We start from the raw sequence: 15,876 nt of genomic DNA, 5'->3' as shown, positions 1-15,876 counted from the left end.
TCTTCCCTGCCCGCTAACGCTACTTATCCCGGGAAAGCTCGCGCGGGGCGGTGGAGCAAACCCACAGACTAAAAGTGAAACTTGAGCAGCGCTGGCCCGGCTGCTGGCTGGTGCCTTTCCCCCTCCTGCCTCCCCGCCGTCGCCACCCTTTTGCTCTTCTAAGAGTTCTAAACAAGTATTCTTGGGGTGCAGTGAGAAAAAAACATAACTACAATTTACATTTTTAAAAAAAGATATTTTTCTAAATATCTAAACAGTTTCTAAATTTTCCAAACAGTTACCTGAACACCTACCTACACCCAAATGACCATATATCATTCCGTGTAGGAATTTTAGGTCTTACATAATATTCTTAAGATACAGACTTCATCATTTTATGGACTGCACAGAAGTATCTGTGGTTCTCCTCTGCCTACAGTTTAAAGATTAAACTCACTCTGGTATTCAAATTCATTCTGAGATTTAATTGACCAATATTTTCTCCCACTATTGAAGACAACTCCTAGTTACCTAAACACACTTTTGCTTTTTTTTTTTCCACTTCTTGCTTTTGTTCATGCTGTTCCATCCTAAATGTTCTTACTCCATTCTGCAACACCCCTCTTTCAACCATCACCCATTACCATCATCCATCTGCTGGGCGAAATCTTAGCCAATATTCCAAGATCCAACTAAATTGACTCTTCCCTATAAGCTCTCCAATTGGAGCTATGGTAGCTATGGTCCATGATCACTTAGAAATTTATTTTGTGTCCATTTTATCATCACCCAGTTAGTTGTGTATATACCTACATAAATGCCTTTGAGGGCAAATGATGTATTATTATTAATGTTTGGTTTTCTATCCCCTAAAAGTTTATCACAGTATCTTGGGTTTCTCAATGAATATGCATTGGACTAAAACAGAAGAGGCTTGGGGCTCCACAGTGGCTCAGTTGGTTACATGTCCAACTCTCAATTTTGGCTCAGGTCATGATCTCATGGTTGTGAGATGGAGCCCCACAGTGGGCTCTGGGCCGACCAGTGGAGACTGCATAAGAATCCTCTCCCTCTGCCCCTCTCCAGCTAATGGGTGCATGTGCACTCTGTCAAAATAAATAAATAAACTTAAAAACTAAAATGAAATAAATAAATAAAATAAAATAAAATAAAATAGACAAATTGTATATTTTCAATTTGTTTCATTAAAAAGAACAAAAGCAAAAAATGTTTTATTTTATGGATAATTACTGTACAATGAGTATTTACCTATAGTACTATTTAAAATTTGCATACCAGAAAGAAATTTTATTCTAAATTTCTGTAGAATATATATCATAGAAATTATATATGTAATATAATTTCAATGAATTTTAAAATATAAATTCACACGAAAAATGAGGAGAAATATGACAAAATGTTACCAGGAGGTATCTTTCGATTGAGAAATTGATGAGTTAGTTTAGTCATTAACTTTTACCTTTCCAAGTGATCCAGAATAATCATATGTTACTTTATAGCCCCCCCCCCCAAAAGAAAGCTACTTGAAAATATCTGTGTGAGATTACATGTTCTTTGGAAATGACTCCCAAGATCTAGATCCTTTCAGATACACCTTAAAGCCCAGGGCAGCCCAGTTACGGTTGGCTGTTGCTCACTGGGCAGTTGCCCCAGTTTGTAACTCATTTAGGCTCCTAATCTGTTGGAACACTTTTTCTTGTCCTTGGATGCTACTGGCTCCAATGTGGAGGAAATGTTATTATCCTGAATGCCTAAAAAGCTACATAACAGCAAGGAAATTCATAGTAGCTATTTCAGCTGTGATCGAAAAACTGTTTCGAGTTGAAAGGCAAGTTAATTGGATTGTTTGCTTACAATTTAGTACCAAGGATACAAATTACTTAACTCCAAGGTTAAAATTAGTACCAGAGCTTGGACTAAAATAGGACTTTTCTTCAAGGAATTTATTTTTTTGCATTGTCAGTATTTTTGTCAGGATACACAGTGTTATATTCATATATTTATCATCTATTTACCTCCTTATCAGAAATGGTACCAGGGTGTAAAAGAGATTACAAAATTCTTCAGACTTTATACTTAAGCCAAAGTAATTATTATTTCCTTGCATTTGAAAGAATATAATAAGAACTCAAGTTAAGAAAATAAATGTTGTGGCGCACCTGGCTAGCTCAGTCAGTGAAGCATCTGACTCTTGATCTCAGCTCAGGTCTTGACCTTAGGTTTGTGAATTCAAGCCCCATGTTGGGCTCTGCACTGGGTGTTGGAGCCTATTTAGAAAAAAGAAGAAGGACAAGGAGAAGAAGACATGCAGAGAAATTACTCCTAGACTATTGCCTGAAAAGGCTGCTATGAATAAACAGTTGGCTAGAATCATTTCAGAATTATGCAGCGAAATGAAGTTTTCATAGAAATGCATTTCAGATTTAAGTCCCTACGGACCTTAAAGAAAAGTGGCCAGTATTTCTGATAATCCTGATGATTGGTACACACATACTATAAACTAATTTTCACATAGCACAAAGCACTTTGTTCTCTGCAGGCATATAATGAGATTTGAGCGCAAAAACCACCAGGCCCATTCATGGCCTATAAGCCACATCTCATCGTTGAACTGCTACAGAGTTTACACACGTTTACAATGAAAAGGCTAAGTGCTTTTGTTGTCACTGTTGTTTTGTTGTATTCTGTTTCAGAGCCCAGTTTCTAGTTCTGAACCAATGGGTCATAAAAGACACAGTATCTTATTAATTATTTTATTTACCTTCATCATATCGATGTGATATTAAGAAACCTTAATTTTTTTCTTTTTTAAATTTTAGAGAAGGGGGGGAGCAGGGCAGAGAGAGGGAGAGTGAGAATCACAAGCAGGCTCCAAGCTCAGTGCAGAGCCCAGTGCAGGACTCAATCCCATGGCCGAGGATCATGACCTGAGCCAAAATCAACAGTCGGACACTCAACTGACTAAGCCACCCAGGCATCCCCAGGAAGCCTTTATTAGTGTGGTCCTACTAGATACCCAGCCAGTACAGACTGTGGGGGAGACTTACTATTTTCCCAGCCAGCTCCCCCTTTTCTCTTCCTCTGGTCACAGTATTTCCTTTGGTGGCAAACTGCTGCCCCTCGGATTCCAAGCACATGGATCTGCTACAGCATCCTGGCTTCAGAGGCCACCTGGCACATGGCTTTGTGCTATGTGAAAATTCATTTATAGTATGTGTGTGCCAATCACCGAGGCTATCAGAAATACTGGCCACTTTCCCTTAAGGCCCATAGGGACTTAAACCCAAGGAGGATTTGTCATAGTATATCACAGTTCTATGGGGTGGGAACACCAATAGAAGGGTAGTGAACATTGATCTCTGAAGCTTTTCAAACAGAAGCTGGGTCGGGAGGATCAAGGGGTGGGCGTCAAAGGGTTCAGCAGCATTTCCCCTCCTATGGTGGTGAATAAGTGTGGCTGTGAGCGGCAGCTTCCAGCAGCCAGGTTCTCTGCCACATGGAAGATCTCAGCCTGGGGGAGAAGACATAATTTGAAAATCAGGCCACGCAAGCAGGTGTTCAGCAAATGTGACAATTTTTGTATGCAACTGAACTCCATTTCTCCAGTGATATCCTGTTGTACCAGTGGATAGAAACCAAACCTCAATGAGTTCAGGTTCCTCTTTTTTCCCTTAACTTCTCTTCTAACTTCTAAGCAGGAGACAGTAAGAGAAACATCAGCTGGGCCCAATATAAGCAAAAGCTCTGATCCTTGGTCAGGTATTGAATTTCACATGGGACTCCTCATCCTGTCTGTTTTTCAGATGTTGATCTACATGGGTCCATGCCAAAGGTCACTTCAAGATCAATGACTCTCCCTGCTTTCCCCTAGTGCCTTTCTGAAGTGAATCGAGAAATATTCTCCAACCACTACCTGGGCTATGGCCACCTTGGCAAGGCTTTCTAACCCACAAGCACGCCCATGCTATTCTCAGGAATGATGCTACTGTCCCCACACCTCAGTGAGTCAAGTCGGAACTCTGCAAGGCTACTTCAGATTTGACTGCCTTCATTGCACAGACATGCTGCCCCATGCTATCCCAAGTTGCCAAGCCATTAGGGTCTTCTCTCCATCCCTACTTCTATTTAGGATAAAGGGCAACCACTCTTTCTACTCTGGATCCTCTCCACTCTTAGGTTTCCCCCACACATTGAGAGTGTCTGTTGCTCCCCCATCAAGCTCAGCCCTCAGATATAAACTTCATAGGATACTTCAAAAATTTGTTTCAACTATAGATTGGCTGTAATTGATATTATAAAACACATTCAGTTTAAGACACCAAACAACATAGACACTCACAGGGTGTTGATTAGTGAAGGATTCATTAACAGTATGCAGGGCCTCTTTCTCAACGGTGTACCAACTTAGCTCTCTTTGTTTCACCCTTGGCTTTCTTCTTTTCCCCTAATTTAGGATACTTCTCTTAGTCTTCAGAGTCTGAATTCACTCCCAGTCTGTGTTTCTGAGACTCAAGACACAGTCTATTATCACATCTCCTGTGGCAATGGACACAAAAAAATGCCCATGATGAAAGAGTGTTATAGGGAAAATAAACGAAGAGTACTGGGGAAAAACATAGCAAGTAATATATCAAAACATTCCTCCACAGAGAGCATGATGTCCAGGAAGAAGAGGGGCAGGGGTCACATGAGGGAAAAGTGAATCCTGATGGTACCCACCTCTTGGACCACGGCTCTGAGTCCCTCCCAGAGAGCTTTCTTCCGCCTTCATGAAGCTTAGTTGATCAACTCTGCCTCAAGATCTTTCCTTAATTCCCTCCTTTTGCCTAAGCTAATTCAAGTTATGCATGGCTGACTCAATATAATAGCTTAGCCAAGAATGGGCATTTTTATTTCATAGAATCAGGAAGAGTTGAGCAACTAAACAACCAGAAGAGCAGACACGTAGCTGGTCTTCATGAACTCTAACACTACCATTAGCCTTCTCCATCTCTTCTCTCTGCTGCTCAGTATGAGTGGGTTTCATTCCTTTTTACTATGTCTCTCCCCGAGGTGGGAAACATGGCTACTGATCGTTCCCCAGTTTTTCATCAGTGGGTTCTACTATCAGATAAAAGAAGAAATAAGTCAGTGTTTAAAGTCTCTATTAATTTGTTTCAGTAGTAGAAATGTAAAGAGAAAGAAAATTATTGGGTTCGCCAATTCTTCTTCCATGAAATATGGACAGTAGCTTCTGTTTGGATTATAACTGCATAAAAAAAATTCTCTCTATGACTAAGCTATCTGGCCCTTTTAAATTCCTTCTTAAAAGTGCATAAAGGAAAGGATGAATTTCAAAAGACTACTTTGTGTCTTTTTCTCAAGCTAAACACAGAGAAAAGAAGTAATGAGAACATAAACAAAAAATATATTTTTAAACAGACGAAAGCTAAAAAAGTCATGTGTTAATGTCTCTGCAGTCAAAATTAAATGTGATATGACACAACAAAAGAGGATATTACATTCCCAACAAAGAAGAATTTTAAAGTCAAGGAGACTGAACTACGATAAATAATGCCCTATGTTCTTCTACCCTGCCCAAACGTTGGGTACTTTGGAAATTTTGTTTCGATTACAAATTGGCTGTACTTGACATTATGAAACACATTGAATTTAAAACACCAACAAATACAAACATCCAAAGCCCGTTGCTTAGTGATGGAGTCATCTATAAATGAGCTTCTGCAATTATTTATAATAAAAAAGGACTTGGATTAGTGCAAATACAAACGTTTCTGGATCTGTGAACATAAAAGTTCTTAGTCACTCAAACTTCATGGAAAAGTCCTGTAAACGTCTTGTTGAAACTTCCAGGTGCGCTCTTACCCTCTCCTCTCTTGCTTCCCCCGTTGGAGGGACAGTGAAATGCAATACCGAAACATGCAGAAAACAACCATTTTGGCTTTTAAACCTCCTTCTATTTTCCCCTGATACTATTTCCCTCTTTACCAGGATTGAGACCCTGTTATGTAAACAACTAAACTTGAGTGCCTGCCTTGACATCGTTCACATTGGCCACTTGCCCCAGATTTGTAAGATTCTTGTGGTAAGATGAAATACAGCTGAATTCCCTTCATGTTTCAAAGTCAAACACTCACTTAGATCAATGGTTCCCAGGCTCTGGATTTCAAAAATGAAATTTCACAAATGAAATTTCAAAAATGTGTGGTGAACCAGCACAGGCTTGCCAACTTCTTCTTTTGCCAAGAAAGGATTTAGGGAAAATAATGCTCTCTACTATCAGTATCATTTTACAAAATAAAGAGCATTTTTAAGGCCAAAGAAGTAAGCAGTATATTATGTCAAGTTAAAAAAGTGGGGGGAGGCGGTCATCATTCCCAAGAAGAAAGAGTAGACAACAATACACTGATTGTATCACTCAGAATTCTGACAAGAAGCACATGGCACCCTTAGAGGGGTTTAATGAAAAGTACTTCAGTCAAGTGACTATTTACAGAGGTGTGGGCAAAATTTTAAAAATTCCAACAGGGGATATGAGTTACCCAGAAATAGCCACAGCAGGAAGCCATTACTTCTCTGGGGCCTGAAGGGGTGGGGAAAGGGAACAGTGTTTCTGGAGCCAAGTGAGAGCGGGAGACAACAGGAGCTGGATCTGGGACAAAGGCAGCCATGGCCTGCCATGATGAAGAATGGAGAGAGTGAAGCTAAAAAGACCACATCTATCTCCTCCATCCTGCCTGAACTCAACTGGAAATCAAGGGCAAGGGGCCCTGGGTGTTGCAGTCCACAGACAGCCTCTAGGGGCACGGAACAGATCAAAAAGGGTGAAATATGGATGGGGCTGTGGGTCCACTAGAGCATATAGACATTCTCTGGTGGAGGGGCCAGGGACCAGGCAGAGCAAAGTGTGTACATGTGAATGTCATTTTTCATTTCAATTGCAGGAAAATTACAAGAGAAATTTTATTTTAAGATATAATATTACTTGTAATTATATGCTTGATACACTGGTCATTTAGTGGCTCAGTATCTAATAGTGTAACGTCAAGTGGTGTTCAAATGGGCAACTTGTTCTAGTACTTTATTTTTATCACACTCATTAAAAATTCAACTTCACAAAGCTATAAAATAGAAGCAACACTCAACATTTTTATTTAGTTCAGAACATTTTGAGTGAATTAATGCCAAAATATAATAGCCTCCGGCCTCAGAGACTTCTCCTACCAGAGAGTTTCCCAAACTTTTGCCACACGTTGATATCATCTGGGATCTTAAAAAAAAAAAAAAATACTGATGCCTGGCTTACACCCCAGAAATACTGATTTAATTGGTAGAGGTAAAACTTTGCAAAGGATATTTTTTAAAAGTTTTTATTTTAGGAATTTTAGATTTAAAGAAAAGCCGTAAAGATAGAGTTCCTAGGGCATCTGGGTGGCTCATTAGGTTAAGCGTCCAACTTTGGCTCAGTTCATAATCTCAGGGTTCATGAGTCTGAGCCCCACATTAGGCTCCCTGCTGACATTGAGTCTCCCTCTCTCTCTGCCCCTCCCCTGCTCATGTTCTGTCTCTCTCCTCTCTCTCTCTCTCTCTTTCTCTCCTTCTCTCAAAAATAAACATTAAAAATTTTTTAAAAATAAAAAGATAGTAGAGTTTCCATATATGTCATACTTGATCTCCCCTATAATTAACATCTTACTTTAGTATGGTGTATTGATCACAGTCAATGACTCAATCTTGAAACACTGATACATAATTTTAAACTAACATCTATACTTTATTCAGATTTCCATTAGTCACCTTATGCTCTTTTTCTGTTCCTGGATCCCATCCAGGATAGCACAATACATTTTAGCATGTCTCCTTGGGCTCTTGGCTGGGATCATTTCCCAGAATTTTCCTGTTTTGGATGGCCTTATAGTACTGAGGAGTACTGGTCAGGTATATTGTACGACATCTCTCAGTTTGGGTCTGTCTAATGTTTTTCTGATGATGAGACTATGCTTCTATGTTATATAGGGAGGAAGACCACAGAGGGAAAGTGTTACTCTCATCACATCATGTCAAGAGTACATACTATCAATATGATTTATCACTGTTAATGTTGACCTTGATCACCTGAGAGACACAGTGTTTATTTACCAGGCTTCTCTGCTGTAAAAGTACTTGTTTGTTTTCCTTTCCACCCTGTATTCTGGGAGAAAATCACATGCACAGCCCACACTTCAGAAGTGGGAAGTAGGCTCCTCCTCCTTGAAAAAAAATTTTTAATGTTTATTTATTTTTGAGAGACAGAGAATGAGCAGGGAAGGAGCAAAGAGGGAGGGAGACACAGAATCCGAAGCAGGCTCAAGGCTCTGAGCTGTTAGCACAGAGCCCAACACAGGGCTCATACTCACGAACCACAAGATCATGACCTGAACCACTTAACCGACTGAGTCACCCAGGCACCCCAGGCTCCTCCTCCTTGAGGACAAAGGATTTACATAAATTATTTGGAGTTCTGCATGGGAAATTGATCTATTTCTGCCACGATTATTTATTGATTTAAGCATTTATTTGTATCAATATAGATTCATAGATATTTATTTATATTCTGGATTAGAATCCAGTGCCATTTTATTTATTTTGTTTGTTCACATTGCTCCATTTTTGGTCATTAGGAACTCCTTTCACTGGCTCTTGTTTCCCTTTGGTACACCCCATCACTGGGAACTGTTGTGTGTGTGGTTGTTTTCCTTTGTTTGGTTTTCTTTCTTTTTTTTTTTTTTTGGAACTTCCATACTTTCTGGCACCATAAGATGCTCCAGGCTCATCTTGTGTATTTCCTCTATAGTCAGCCGTTTATCCAAGGATTCCTGGTTCCTTTCATTGGACAATAGTATTAGAAATAAACATATGGGTATGTATGTGTCCTTGTTTCTAAGCCCTTTCATCTGACAGACCAAAAAGATATGCATGCATATAGCTAATCCCCATATAGATACATATCTATAAATATTTCTATATATAAACACCTATACCATAGAATTCATACTAATATCTCTAACTCTTATCAAGAACCAAGAGGATCATTCCTGCCTCTCCTCTTGCCTACCTGTAGGCTCCTAATATCCATTTACTTAATTGTTTAATTCTGGTATACGTGTATATTGGTTTCAGAACTGCTAGTCCATTCCCCCATGGGAAACTTCATCAACCAGACTAGAGTGCTTATGTACAATTCCTTTTTCCTCTGAGCTTCTAGTTGCTGCTACTCATTTCCAAGGCTATTTAGGTCAATGTACTTGTCCTCTAATCCTGGCAGTGAGGTTTTGTTCATACATTTGTAACATATTTAGATTGTTTTGTCATATTCTATATTCCGTCCTGGGGTCCCTTGACCTCCCAAATGATTTTTTTTTAATTTACATACATTAAGGTTCACTCTTTGTGTTGCAGAGATCTATGGGTTTTGACAAATGCATAGTATCAGGTACCCAACATTACGGTATCACACAGAAAGTTATCACCACCATTATGCTCATGGATACTTCACCTATTCAACCTTCCCCCTCCCTAAACTTCAATAATGACTAATCCATTCATTGTCTTTATAGTTTTGCCTTTCAAGAATGTGCTATAAACTCATACAGTATATAGCCTTTTTAGACTGCCTACTTTCACATGTGCATTTATCACTCATCTGTATCTTGAATGGCTTGATAACTTATTCTTTTTTATTACTAAATAGTATTTCACTATATGTATGTGCCACAATTTGTTTATCCATTCACCTACTGGAGGATATCTGGTTGTTTCCAGATTGTGTTGATTATGAGTAAAGCTGCTATAAATTTTACATGGAGGCTTTTTGTGGATATAAGTTTTCAAATCAACAGGGTAAACACTTAGGAATTTCTGGATCATATGATAGATTATATTTAGCTTTATAAGAAACTGCCAAACTTTCTTGCAAAGCAGATGTCTGACTTAGGGATTTTTAAGAGCTTCCCAGATGATTTCAATGTGCAATAAAGTTTAGGGGCTGATGCTCTATTCCGAAAGGTTTGAGAAAAGCGTCAGTTAGGGATAGGATGAGTGTCTACCCATGAGGGCTGCAAAAAGAGAGTTTCAGGGCATTCTCCTCCTCAAGGCTACTCATAACTCAAGATACTGATCACACAAAGAGCAGTCAGTAATTTTTGTGGTGGATAAATCACAGGTAAATCTGGTGATAAATCTTGGAACTATACCTTTCCACCTACTTACCTTTGTGAGAGGTCAGATAAATGTCCATACTGCTAAAGATGTCCTCTGAAATGCCACCTCAATAGAAGATGTAAACAAAAGAACCAAAACGGGTAAGAAGGATGGGTTAGTCAGATGCTTTGCATTCAAGTTAACAGAATCCCAAATCAGCATAAGGAGAAAAAGGGTATGGGGAGAAGGGGTGGTATCTATTCGCTTATGTAGTTGAAATGTGCAGGGGTAGTCGAATCTCAGCATGACACAAATGATACCAACAAATTGGTCTTTCTTCCATTCTTCTTTCTTCTTTTCCTCTTCTCTCCTTCTCTCCCTCCCCTCCTTATCAAACCCCGCCTTCATCTCTCTAATCTTTTCTGTATTAACATTCTGGGTGGTGTCTCTGAATGTGTACAAATTTCTTCTTATAAGGACACCAGTCAGATTAGATTATGGTCCACCCTAATGGTCTCATTTCAACTTAATCACCTCTTTGAAGGCCCTATCTCCAAACACAATAAAATTCTGAGGTATTGGAGGTTAGGACTTCAACATACAAATGTTGGAGGAGAAAAAAAATTCAGTAGTCCATAACAACTATGCTCCCAGTGGGGAATCATTTCTTGTTTTCTACGTGAAGGAAAAAAAGGTGAGGACCAGTGCATATCTATCTCATATAACTTTCACATTTTCAATGTTGACTTATTAAATTCTCTTCTTCTCTTTTTTAAAAATAAGGCTCATTGAATTTTTTTAAAGAATCCATCATAAATGTGCTTTGAAAGGAAACGCTAAGGGAAAGTAGCTGTAGTCTAGGAAAATACATCAGAAGACTATATCTTGAGCATCCTACTTGGATTCTTGGGTTTTGAGAGTCACCATATTGGGTGCTAAAAACTTCTTTTAGTTTTTGTCATTATTTAAATTACTGCTGAGAGAAGCCTAGGAAATCACTCTGAAGAGCCCTAATACTTTAAAAAGAGGTAAAAGATGGGAACCCCATTGTTATCAGTAAAATTGTTTTTCCCAGAAAGCTATGTCTTAACACCTAATACTTGTACATGTGACCTTATTTGAAAATAGAGTATTTGCAGATATAATCAAATTAATATGTGGTCATTCTCAACTAGGATAGGCCTTAATCCAGTATGACTGGGGCCCTTATAAGAAGAGAAAGTAGAGACACAGGAAAAGAATGTTGCAGACAGAGAAGATGTGAAGATTCAGTCCGAGACTGGAGCTATGTTGGTATAAGCCAAGGAAAGCCTGGGGCTCCCAGAAGCTGGAAGAGTCAAGAAAGATCCTCCCCTAGAGACTTCAGATGGAACATGGACCTGCCAACATCTTGATTTTGACTTCTAGAAGCCAGAACTGGGAAATAATAAATGTAAGTTGTTTTAAGCCATCCAGTTTGTGGTACATTTTCACGGCAACTTCTAGGAAACTAATACACCCACCGAGAAGACTGAGAAGGGGAAGCCAGAGAGGAAGTAAGAAACCCAGCTTTTGGAAGTCAAAAGAAGAAAATGGATGGGGAGTTGTTTGTATTGTCAACTACTCTAGACAGGTTAAATAATATCCAAATTGTAAGTATCTGTTGAGCTTAGCATTATGCAAGTGCATAAGCATTTACTATTAATATAAAGAATTGTTAAGCAGTTTCAGTAGAGAGATCACTTCTGGCTAAAGGATTAAGGAAAATTTCATGGATGGTATGGCATTGAAGCTGGAATTTAAAGCATAAATAGGATTCCAATATGTAAAAATGGAAAGTGTTGTAGTTAGAGGGGGGAAGTGAGTAAAATTATGGAGAGAAAAAATTCAAGACATGAAGAGGAAATGGACAATAGTACACAAGGTCTTTATAAAGGAGATGTTATTTGGAGTCAGATCACAGATGTCCTTAAATGCTATGCTAAGAAGTATGAACTCTACTCTGGAAATTGGGACATGGTACAATATTAAGTATAAGTTAAAGAAGATTGTATGGAAAATGGTATATAAATACTAATGAGTAAGCAAAATGGACAAATGAGAGGACTATAGACAAGGAAAACTGGAAGCTACTAGAATGCCCGGAAGAGACATTCCCAAGATCTAAACTAAAGTGACAATAAGAATGGAAATATAGTTCCTATTTTTGAAGCCCTATCATATACCAGGTGCTCAGCTGGCTGCATTATATAGGTTAATTGCTACATCTGATAATTCCTCTCTCTGGTAGGACTTACTGTCCTGATTGTACATTTGTGGAAACTATGACTCAGAGACATTAGGTATCTTATCCGAAGTCACACAAAACTAATAAATACTGGGGCTAATATTTGTACCCAGAAATCTGGTTTATTTTTAGGACTCTTGCCTCATCAACTTACCTATCCTACAGTTCATGTTGCAAATTCTAGATACTATTTGGAAAGTACATTAAATGAAACTCTGCACACTTCAATTTGGCAACACCTCCTTCAAAAAGGAAAGAATAGGGGCGCCTGGGTGGCTCAGTCGGTTAAGCGGCCGACTTCGGCTCAGGTCATGATCTCACGGTCCGTTAGTTCGAGCCCCACGTCGGGCTCTGTGCTGACAGCTCAGAGCCTGGAGCCTGTTTCAGATTCTGTGTCTCCCTCTCTCTGACCCTCCCCCATTCATGCTCTGTCTCTCTCTGTCTCAAAAATAAATAAACGTTAAAAAAAAAAAAGGGAAGAATATTGTGAAAACACAGCCACTCTCTTTGGGAAACTCACTGTGTGGATTGTATATCATTTGCCATCTATTTTCCCATATATCCTAGCTCCTAAAACACACTGTTTCACTATCATAAGCATTTAATAACTTTCCTTTTCCCACCAGTACCTGGGACGCCAGGTGCATTTTGACATAGTACCTTTGAAAAGTACCTTTTTGAACTATCTTTGAAGCACTGCTACTCAGTGCACATTGATTTTCCTTTTAAACTAGAATCACTTAGTGTTTCCCTGTCAGACACTGACTGATGACCATTTATCCCTGAGACATACATGAATGAATCAGACAATGTTCTAATGATACTGAATTGGAAAGAAAATGGTACCTTGATTCCTGTTTATAAGTTTATTGTATCAAAATAAAGATACAAACTTTTAAAGAGGGCATGCTTCAATGCTTGATGAAACAGAACACAGGCTATCCTTTGATGAGCTTTTAAAGAAATCCTTGATGTATTTATTTTTAATAATAAAATATTGGGAAGTCAAGTGTATTCCTGCACATCTCAGGCATTGAAGGAAATGATCAATGTCATTGCAAGATAACTGGCTACCATCTTTTGAGGATCTAAACTAAAAACAGGAGAACTGGAGGATTAGGAGAGAAAAGCACAGGGACCGAATAATTGCCTTTCCTCCTTCTGTTTATATAATAAATGCACTCATCGTTGCCATGGCAAAGGAGCCAGTCTGTTTTTCCCATTCCTCTGTTTCTACCGGTTATTATATCCAACACCAGCAAATGTCATATTTCACTATCATCTTTCTTCGATCATTATGTTTATCCATCTACTCTGCATTTACTACTCTATTCATAGTCTTTTTCATAGTGATACTGAGACAAAAAGTGATTTCAGATGAGGGAAGTAGCTTCAGATACAGTTAGAGGAACGAGGAAGCAAAGAGTGATGGAAGGGAGAAGGAGAAAAAGACCTCTGCAGTTAGCCTTCCTAACGTTGGAAAGCCCCGCGGGTCCAAAAGGAAAGAACTCTAAAAATGTCATATAAAGCAAATTCCATCTTGTTGACAAGTTGAATCAACTTTGTAGATGTATATTTTGGCTTTCTAAACCCAAACCACCATAATGATGGCAGTCATAGTCTCTTTTGTCATGATCAGGCTGAGCTCATCTCAGCATCAATTCTAAATTAGGGGAATTAATAATACCACTGTTCTCAGATAGTCGTGCAACATGTGGAGTATTCTTTCCAATCCATGATGCCACATCTTGTCAGAGAAAGTGACACATTAATGTGTTTTGTAAAGATGACAACCAAGGTCTTGCAACCACATTCCCCCACTCATTAATTCGTTTGTGTATCCAAAGATTACTTATTAAAAGCATATTATGTGCTAAGCAGTGATTTAACCTGAAATTAAAAACAAACAAACAAACAAAACACGAGTAAGCCTTCATCCCCTTCTCTCAAAAAGTTTACATTTCAACCCAGCCATGCAAGAGGCAGTTGAACGAACAGGGTGTTTTTAGTTTAGAAAAAAAGAACACTGAGTTTGAAGAACTATCCCTAAGAAGATACAAAATTTAGGAAAATGCCACAATCTATAGGAAACAATCAATAAGGGCGAGATAAGTGGTTGCATCCTGTTTATATGCCCTAAGGATTGAATGTATAAACAATCAGCTCAATTGTTCTTTCTTGTTCATTTCCATTCCACAGGCAAAAGGATGAGGTAGCCTGCCTTTGCTTTCATAAATCCTTCAGTTGCAGGCTCTGATATTCTTGTTGAAACAATTCTACAGAACAAAGGGACCATGGGAAAGCTCAGGACAGGCAAGTTTCCAGCCTTGCACAATTTAGAAAGAGTCCAGCCAACAAACAACCTGGATTCTGCCTCAAAGATTTGAACAGTTCCCATGTGGAATAACTTAGAGACTAGACTCACGTAAAGTTGCAAGAAACTAAATTGAGACTAATAAGTGGATAGTATAAAACTAAGCTTTCAAATCAATACTAAAAACAAAGAAACAAAAAAACTCTAGAGCAATACTTCTCAAACTATAATATGCATATAAATTATTGGGAAAGCCTGTTAAATGTAGATTCTGATTCAGGTCTGGCATACAGCTTGGGATTTTTAATTTCTAACAAAATCCCAGTTTGGGCTGATGCTACTGATCCTAGGATTAAATTTCATGTATTGCTGCTCTACAGACCTCTAACATTAGGGCTCACGAGGATGTACTGGGTTACAGGCACTAGAACTACTTAAGCAGAAGCTTATTTGTCAGGCATACAACAGAAAGGAAATCTATGCTGCATGAGAGAGTGGGCTAGATGTTCCTTTTTAAATCTAAATCATTCGATTCAGGGCTTTTTATAATGGACTTAATTTTACATGTGATTGCTTCTTTTTAAGTATTAAAACATTTTCGCATAGATAATGAAAGTAAAGTGAGACTTTTCTTACTACTTCAATAGATGTGGAAACAGAAGATCTTAGACACTGAGTGATTTGCTCAAAATTCACTCTGTCATACAATGAATTTATTAAGCACGTACTCTTAGCCAAGATCTAGCAGAGGGCTGGACAACCAGCAATGAACATGTAGAACCCTGCCTCCCAAAGATCACAGACTAGCTGAATAGCACATAACACATCTATGTGATCAATTTCATTTGCTATTAGCACACTGAGTTGCCAGACAAAGACTCTCAGATCAGGAAAACTGATCACTATGACAGTGAGACCAAGGGGAAAAGAATCCATCATTTGAAGTGCCATCATTCAAGTGACAGAGAAGAGCTCCACTGAATTTTCCAGCAGTTTGGGATCTATTAGGAGGGACAGCATGACTCTGGCACTTTGACAGGACAGCATTTCACTTAACTTGAAGAAAGTGTGATATAAGCAACAGTTAAGTCATCCTAACCTCTAGCAACAAAACAGA

At 38.7% G+C, this 15,876-nt stretch overlaps 1 protein-coding gene across 2 annotated transcripts in view; it reads right to left on the bottom strand.

Moving 5' to 3' along the window:
- Positions 1 to 15,876, bottom strand: part of LEPR (leptin receptor) — a 135,597-nt gene that overhangs the window by 100,411 nt on the left and 19,310 nt on the right. Inside the window, exons 1-2 of one of the 2 annotated variants that reach the window (XM_053214191.1) lie at positions 4,340 to 7,564; positions 2,160 to 3,511 (exon numbers count right to left, since the gene is read on the bottom strand). The exons of the other annotated variant lie outside the window; for it this stretch is intronic. The gene's annotated coding sequence lies outside the window, so the exon portion shown is untranslated. Of the gene's footprint in view, positions 1 to 2,159; positions 3,512 to 4,339; positions 7,565 to 15,876 lie in introns of those variants that run through there. 2 annotated transcript variants of the gene reach the window in all.

This window comes from Acinonyx jubatus, chromosome C1, assembly GCF_027475565.1.
Source record: "Acinonyx jubatus isolate Ajub_Pintada_27869175 chromosome C1, VMU_Ajub_asm_v1.0, whole genome shotgun sequence".
Classification (NCBI taxonomy): Eukaryota; Metazoa; Chordata; class Mammalia; order Carnivora; family Felidae; genus Acinonyx; species Acinonyx jubatus.
Note: the sequence above shows the minus strand (reverse complement) of the source record. Positions and strands in the feature narration are given on the sequence as shown.